At 39.4% G+C, this 8,749-nt stretch overlaps 1 long non-coding RNA gene across 1 annotated transcript; it reads right to left on the reverse strand.

Moving 5' to 3' along the window:
* Positions 1-2,582: 2,582 nt before the first annotated feature.
* Positions 2,583-3,870, reverse strand: LOC117534525. The gene is made up of 3 exons (XR_004567245.1): positions 3,814-3,870; positions 3,184-3,279; positions 2,583-2,838 (listed from the first exon to the last, which is right to left on the reverse strand). It is a non-coding gene; the product is annotated as an uncharacterized LOC117534525 (long non-coding RNA).
* Between the last annotated feature and the right edge of the window lie 4,879 nt (positions 3,871-8,749).

Genomic DNA, 8,749 nt, shown 5'->3' on the forward strand with positions numbered 1-8,749 from the left:
TACTGTACTTCTACTTGAGTAAAGGATGTGTGTACTTTTGCCATCTCTGGCGATTTGTACCGTGTAAGCCTCCTATCGGACACAAAGCAGATCTGTATCAATAGATATTCTGTACTCTCCGAAACAGCTGCCAGGTGTGCAGGAATAAAATGGGCACAGCTCCAAGCACTTCTCCTCCTCAACTTCGTTCCTCCACATTCCTCACATTCCTGCTTCAATCCCCTTGTTCACTGCTGAACCGCATTTAATCTCGCCCGTGTTGACAGCGATGGAGGTGGCATGCCTTCGGGAAAATGGTGGGGGGAGTGAGACTCTCACAAAGATCAAGTTTTCTCCATAGATTCACCTCCAATCCACACATTTCTCAATGCAGCTCTCACATGTGGTATGAAACACACACCAGGACACACACACACACACCTGCACCTGTGTTATCTCTGTATGCAGCACATCATCCTCTGCAGGTGCTCTATTGATCGCCTGTACCAAGGTCTACTGCTGCTTCATCATCCAAACACACTACATTATACAGCTTGACTTTTACATTGAGGCATCTGCAACATGTGACCTTCTCAGAGACTATTTATAAAGTTATACTATTTAATTTACACGGGTGCCTGTGGAATCGTGAGGTGTACGTCAACATGTTGGTAATTGCAGCATGAATTGGAGAATATAGTACATATATTGATGTGTGGAGATATGTGGTTCTTCTGTCTGTCTTCTGTCTGTCTATTTTTCCACGGTGGCCAACAGATGCTAACGCGTTATAAAAGGCCAAAACCATGCAAATATAAAAACACAAATGTGCCAAAACACATGCCATTTAGGTAACATCTAAACCAACTTGACGGAACATGCACAGGCTAACAAAAAACACTGCAAATACAAAACACTGAAAATTAAAAATCACGCTGCAAGAAGCTCAAAACACAAAAGAAGCTGTTTCCAGGCGATACTCAGAGGTGATACACAGCTGGGACCGGAGCACTTCCTTTGATGTTTGGGGATTATAAAGTTGGCACATTTATGTTTTTATAATTGCATCTTTTCTGAAGCTTCAGTGCGTTTCCTTAATGGAAGTGTTTTGGGCCGTTGTAGCGTGCACTGAAATGAAAAACGATTCATCGGGTTAGTAGATTCCACTTTTAAAAAACAACATAGAACATTTCGTTTTTTACCTCAACTTATTTTAGTTAGTTTACAACTTATTTTAATAAGTCGCTCAAACTGAAAAAGAACCAAAAAAAGAACCAAAAAAATGTAATGATTTTGAACAAATATTTCTGCGTTCACTCAACTATAGGGATACTAAATTAGAGTAACTCATATCTTTTGAGTTTCAACGGTATAGTCTCAAAACTGAACACACGCTTGGACTTGCCCGGACTTTGCTGGACCGCATGTTGAGTTGGAGCAATCTGCGTTCCTCCTGGAAGTGGAACTCTAGATAGCAGTGGAACAACAGGATTTTGAACTAATCTATCAAGTTACCTGGTAAGTAGCCATTTTTGTTCAGCTGCTTACTGCTTATACAGTGTAACACAAGCTGTAAAGTAGTCATTAGCTACTTGTTTTAAGCTACTGTAGCATGATACTGATAGCTAGCTGTTTGTATCCTTTGTTTCATAGTTGCAGTCAAAGTTCATTATTTGTAATACAGTATGTATTAGTGATGCACGATAATTATCGGCCCGATAATTATCGGTCCGATATTACGAATTATGACGTCATCCCGATAAACCCGAACAGTATTAATAGCCCCGATAATAATATAATAATAATAATATATTTTTTGGGTAAAAAAAAAGAAAAAAATACTGCGGTGTGGGTGGATTGGGATGAGGGGCGCTTGTTTTTCACTCGGCTCCTCCCGTTTTGCCAGTACTGTGGTATTAGTGGTTTAGGAAGAGGGGAGTTCTTCACAAATCCAGCGCTCCCTAAATCATGCCTGGCTGTGACGTAAATGGTGTGCGGCCGTGAAGCCAGGACAGTAAACAAACATGTCGTCGGTAGTATGGGACTATTTCAAAGTTTCAGAGTTAGATAGTTCGCTTGCTATTTGTATTAACAAATGCAGAAGTTCCACGAGGAGGGAAAAAGGCAACGAGCTATAATACTTCCAACCTGATTAGTCACCTGAAACATCGCCATCGCTACGATGGTGTGTTAAAAGCGTAGGAAGACGCCTGCGCTGCTAAACTAGCGGCGAATCCAAAGCCAGCTGCAAAGGCACCGGGGCTTTTACCGATCGACGAGGCTTTTGGAAAAGGCAAGAAGTTTGCCAGAGACGACCCCAGGGCTAAAACGATCTCTAACTTCATCATAGAAATGATGGCGCTTGACGAGAGTCAAAACTGTTCTTAGCTTTGTTTTGTTCATAGTAGTAATGCTCATGTCATTTGCTCACTACTAGTCTTTTTTCTACCACCAGGTGTGCAAAAACTACAGGTACATTTAATATATATATATATTATATTATTATTATCGGTATCGGTATCGGTCTTGAGAAGCAGGAAGTTATCGGTATCGGTTTCAAAAAACCAATATCGTGCATCCCTAGTATGTATATATACATTTTCTTGTTAGAATTGCAATTTAATATTACAATACATCACTTTGTCTTTCCCAGCACAGAATACCTGACTGCGGCACATTGTTGCAGAACTCTCTGCAAAAATAACAAATACATCTTGCAGCAGGGTCAATATGAATAGAGCCAATGTGTGGGATGGAGCAATCCGCAGCTTCAAAGGTGCCTCATTCGACCCCTCTCATTCGACTGAGGATGGAGGGGACACTGGTGGTCCCAAGCGTGAGTTCCTGACCCTCCTTATGCTGAGAATGCGAAGAAAACATCATGTCATAGCAACTGTTTGTGCCCCATGGCGATGTGACTTTCCCAGCCGCTCACTGTCTCAAAATGTATAATGTTCTCTATAAAGATAGAACTAATACACAATTATGAATGTATAATATAAGCTGTTTTGTGTATTTAATCACGCATTGGTCTACAATTGAATGATGGCTTCGACATATTTCACATAAACAGACAATGAAAAAATGTGTCCTTCATGCTGATAACTAGTGTCTGCATCTGCCAATTAGTATTCTAAACAGAGCAGTGTGTTGAATCCTTATTTCTTGCATTTGAAACAGATACAATAGAAAAAGTGAACTTACTTCGTGTTCAACTTCTGCCACAAACTGTACATGTTTGCCGCAGAGCACTTGAACTGTCCCCAGATGTTGGCCACAGAAAGGACAAAACATGGCGGCCTGAAAATACATTGATGTAGTAAATCCATTTAATCAAGTCAATAAAAAACACATAGTCTAAATAGTGGTTAGCTAAATAAATAGAAAGACACATCATGATTACCGTTGAATCTGTGTTCTGTCTCTCCTTGAATGTCTTCTCTATATTTGTTCTTGAGCATGTCTAATGCACACTACTCTCCTGTCATTACTTTGTCCCTCTTCACATGTTGTCACTTCTCTCTCTCTCAATTCAATAGCTTTATTAGCATGACCATAGTTACAGGCAATTGCTAAAGCTCTGTATAGTTGCAACATCTATATATAAATACATACATATAAACAAACTGCTAAGAATTGAAATGTCCTTTTTCCGCGGTACTCACTATGGCCCGTGTTATTTGCCTGCAGATGATTTGTCATCTCTTTTAACAATGTTCTTCCCTCACTTTATCTTCTCTTCACGTGAAGCGAGAGCTTCAGCTGGTGTAGTAGTTAGGCACGCTAACGCTAGCTATATGAATATGACGCTCTATGTATAAAAACAAAACTTACCTTCTTATATCTTTCTCCACTTAAATGAACTTTCTTTCCTCCCGATTTCCATCACTCTTGTTCGTTCTCTCTATGTCTGGTCAGACGTCAATCTGTTAGCGGGCCCCCTAGAGGCCTGGAGCACTTCCGGAATGTTTTTTTTGTTTTGGGATTTGTACGTGCTTTTGACTTTGCATATCGTTTCGGTATTTGAAGCATTTTTCTGTTGCGTTTGTTTTCGGGGTTTGTGTGTTGTATTTAGTTTGCATCATTTCTGTAAATGCAGCGTTTTTCTCTTGTATTTGTTTTCAGGGTTTGTTTGTTTTTCATTTAATTATTTGCAGGTGTTTCCTGCTGATGTATGCGTTTTGGGCCATTGTGCAGCGTTTGCACCTGCCAGCCACCGTAGTTAATAGAGCGAAATGAGGCATGGCTAAAATGCATTATCTGTTTGGTATTTTGAAAAAAATATATATTTATATACTTTATATAGGTATGGCCCTACAATATATTGTTCAAATATAGCATGATATGTCCCCTTTAAGTCGCATTTTAAAGATCCCATGTCATGCTTTTCCGGTTATTACCCGTCCCCTTGTTATGAAGGTTTTTCTGCATGTAAACGGTCTGCAGGCACAAACCTTCAAAGTACACCCTGTAGCGAGTAAAACTCTAACACAGGAAAGACCTGTCTATGCTGCCCCAGAACGCCTCGTTGGGGATTTCTCTTTTTCCATTGTTTGCTTCCTGGGTTCTGTGACGTGTGAACACCCACATCAACAACAAATGACCGGATTGGCCCAAATGGACCAATCCGCGGAGCTCCTCACACACCAGGATCCCTTGGCTAACTAACAGGGAGTCCCATTGACTTGCATAGAGCTCCCTGAACGCTGGTAATAGACGAGTTGGGATGGTGGAGAAATGCTCTCCGCAGACCCATTCTCACAGCGTTATAAACCTTTTTCTTACTCAATATCAAGCCACACTTATTGTTTTTACTTCGGCTGTGAGTGTTTGTGTGTGCTCAGGGTGAGTTTCGCTGTGTCTGGCTGTATCGCCGCTCCTCGCAGCAGCAACGAGCCTCACAACATCCCGATCAATAGCACACTGGGCTCACAGGGAGGGGGGGGCAGGAGCTCCAACAAGCCATTTAGGACAGAGAGTGAATACACATACTATACAGAGATGCTGTGAGAAACCAATGTGAGTTTGGAAAATTGCACAATTTAAATCTGTTCTAGTCGACCTCAACAATGGAAACATGATCAGTAGAAATGGCCATGACATGGGACCTTTAAGATTAATTTCTATGAAGTCAAATAATTTTCTTGATGAATGTAATAGTATTTGCTCTATAAAACGTCAATAAACTGTTTAAAATGTTAATTTACGTTTCTCAAAGTGCAAGGTGAAGTTTAAAAATGTATTTGTTTCAGTCTGAAATCTAAGATATTTACTTTAATATGATATAAAAACAGGAACTCTCCAGATATGAGATTCACAAAACAGCATTTTATGTCATTACAATTACGATTAAATTATTTAAAAAAATAGGTGATTATTTGTCTGTTGATCAAGATAAAGATTCATGACTAATAGTTGCAGCTCTACCAGCAAAATATCTTCATTATTTAAAGGGACTTTATTTCCATTATCGACATTCTTCTCTCTCCTGTTTGCAGAGGTCAGTTTATCAGACGTCACTTAAACTGCAGCACTTTCAAATGTATACCTCGGAGATGAAGACCTTGCAGACTGATAAATCAAAGTCCTGTTCTCAAAGTTAAATTATTTGACTCACTGACTTGGAACCGCTTGGAACCCATTATTGGCTTCATGCGTCACTTTCTCATTTTATTGTTTAATATGTGTGAAAGTATTGTGTCCCGGTTGTATTGCAAAAAAGCAGAAGTGAACAGTAGGCTATATTAAAATGCAGCATGATACTTTAAAATGGACTCAGATTACATTTGTCATTGTGAGACGACTTCGCGTGGATTTATTTATTGATTATGTGTCAGTTCATGGGTTAATGCACACTCTGCTCTAAATTAAAACGCTCTTCACTCCGGTGTCAGAGCTTTCAACTTCTGTTATATTTTATGTGAGCTTAATGAAGACTCTCCAGATAAACAAGGTTGAGTAGACAATGGCACGAAGATTATAAAAGCAGTTTAATCTTTAATATTTCATATAATCCATGATGCATCGATTCATTTGTGCTGCGATGAAATTAAGTCCAGCCTGCTTTGCATGTATTAAGGTCACAGACTTCTCAAAAGTACAAATTGAAACATATTGTTCTTTTAAATCAGCTGTGTTCATGAAAGTGCGTGTCCAAGCTTCACATCGAGTTTTATGTAAAATATTTGAGGACAGGTTTTAAAGATTATGTATGCAACAGACCTAAAGTTTTTACCAGGTTTTTTTTCCAAGTGTTATTTGTGTCATACCCATTACTCTCCAGTTGAGGGCAGCAATACTGTTGAGAGTGATATTATCTCCTTCAAATAAAGAGGCAGAGCAAGACGTGGAGGATGGACGATGAAGAAGTTTGATGTAAAAGAAGAAGAATGCAACCTTCAGGTGCACTCTGTAAGTTACTGACGCAGCGATGAGAATAGAATAGAAGGGATGAAACCCTCTTTGATGGTCACACACACAGTGACATGTGTTCTCTGCTTTTAACCCATCCTAGTACCAGGAGTCTAGTACTAAAAACACAGTATACATCAGTTAAGAGTACACCATGATAAATAGGAATACAAAATAAAGAATGTAAGTTTATTATAGTATGATAAAATATAAACAATATAAGTAGTTAATAATCTTTACACATATATTATCCTTAAGTGCTGTGTGGCATTAATACTTTTAACAAAAATTAAATATTCATTCCTCATGTTGGCTCTTATTCTAACAGTTATATACTTGTTATATGATGCAGTTGTTTTCATTTCTTAAGTTTATTGTATATTGCAGTCTTATAGCATCCAGGGAGGGGGGTCAAACTCAAATACACAGTGGGCCAAAATTAAAAAATGGGTACTGGTTCAATGTTTATTGCAAAACTTATTGAAATGAACTTATTGCACATATTAAACCTGGAACTAACAAAGCATAAATTATTGCCTATAAAAACAACATTAAACATTAAATAATCAGTTGCATTCATTTCTTATGGCTCTATCTGCAGATTTTCCAGAGTCATTTCTTATGATTACATTTTCCCACAGGACAACAACAGCTTCAACAAAACTATTTCCCTCAACCAAAACCAAACCTTTCCCTGTTGTCGTGAGAGAGAAAGTGCAGAAGGAAACATCCATTAAACTCAGTGTTCTGCTCTGTGATGCTAGTTCAGATACTTGGCATCTCATCTTGGGTGCAAGTTCAACAATGTTTGGGGTCAGGCTCTGAGCTGAGGAGACCCTCAGGATGGAGTGAAGGTGTGCGTGCAATATACCGGCGAGCCAGATCTAATGGTAATTAGAAATTATCCTGCGGGCCGAAATTAAATCCACTAAGTGCCTGATTTGGCCCCCGGGCCTTGAGTTTGACACAAGTGCTCTGTAGGCATACCATCCAACCTCCTCAATAAACTCCAACATATCCAGAACTCTGCTGCCCGCCTCCTCACCCACACCCGCTCCCGAGGCCACATCACTCCCGTCCTCCAGAACCTCCACTGGCTCCCCGTCCGTCAAAGAATCAACTTCAAAGTCCTCCTGATTACTCACAAAGCCCTCAACAACCAGCCCCCCCCCCCCACCTCACAGACCTGCTGCACCACCACACCCCTGCCTGCTGCCTCCGCTCATCAGAAGCCAACCTCCTATCCATCCCCACCCGCATCTGGAACTCACTCCCACAACCCATCAGAGACTGCACTGACCTCACCACCTTCAACACACTCACAAAAACTCACCTCTTCAATCTTGCTTTTAATGTGTGATTGTTTGTGTATTATCTGACTTTAACTATATTACATTACATTACATTACATTGCATTTAGCTGACGCTTTTATCCAAAGCGACTTACAATAAGTACATTCGACCAGGAAGACACAACCTTGAAGAAAACAGAATCATATAAGTACATCAGGTTTCATAGAGCCAAACATTTCAAGTGCTACTCAACTGGCTTTAGATAAGCCAGTCCTTTATTAGTATAGAAGTGCTTTGTTAATAGTTATATCGCTCGAAGTGGAGTCGATATATATTTATTTGTTGTTATTTTATTTTCACTATATCTGTAAAGCTTCTTTGAGCACCTGTAAAAGCGCTAACAAAATAAATCTATTGTTATTATTATTATTATTATTATTATAGGACCTCAGATTTTCAGTGCCAAAAACGCCACTTTATCTATTGTGCTTATGACAAAAAAAGCCTCTGAATGTTTACATTATTTCCCGATTGTTCATGCAATTCTTCGTGTATAGCAGAAGCAGAATGTTACCAGTATATTTACAACAGTTGTTTGTTTTTGGATCAGACAAGGAAGACCACAGAAGGACATGTAATTGTAAGCATCCTTATGCACGGACTATACTCTAAAGCAAATGTGTATTTCGGTGGTTGGTGTAAAATGGTGGAATTCTCAACAGAAGGATCTAAAGAATTGTATATGTATTTTTCAGTTAAAGAAATTGTATAAATTAAGAAAGATGGCACTATATGAAGCAGAATGTGAATAAGTATATGTACTCTGGTCCTGCAGTAAATATTGTTGATCTCTGTTCTGTATTTGCAGGTCCCATTGTTATTGTTATTATTATTATTATTATTATTATTATTATTATTATTATTATTATTATGCGCCGCTTTTCACCTTCTTCTCAAGTAGGACCAGGGTCGGCGTCATGGGGGGTCATTCGCGGGCCATGCCCCCCCAAATGAGTCACTGTGCCCCCCCAACGCAGGGTGGGCAAGCCTAGCCACTTTGCCGTTT

The sequence above is a fragment of the Gymnodraco acuticeps genome, unplaced genomic scaffold, assembly GCF_902827175.1.
Source record: "Gymnodraco acuticeps unplaced genomic scaffold, fGymAcu1.1, whole genome shotgun sequence".
NCBI lineage: Eukaryota > Metazoa > Chordata > Actinopteri > Perciformes > Bathydraconidae > Gymnodraco > Gymnodraco acuticeps.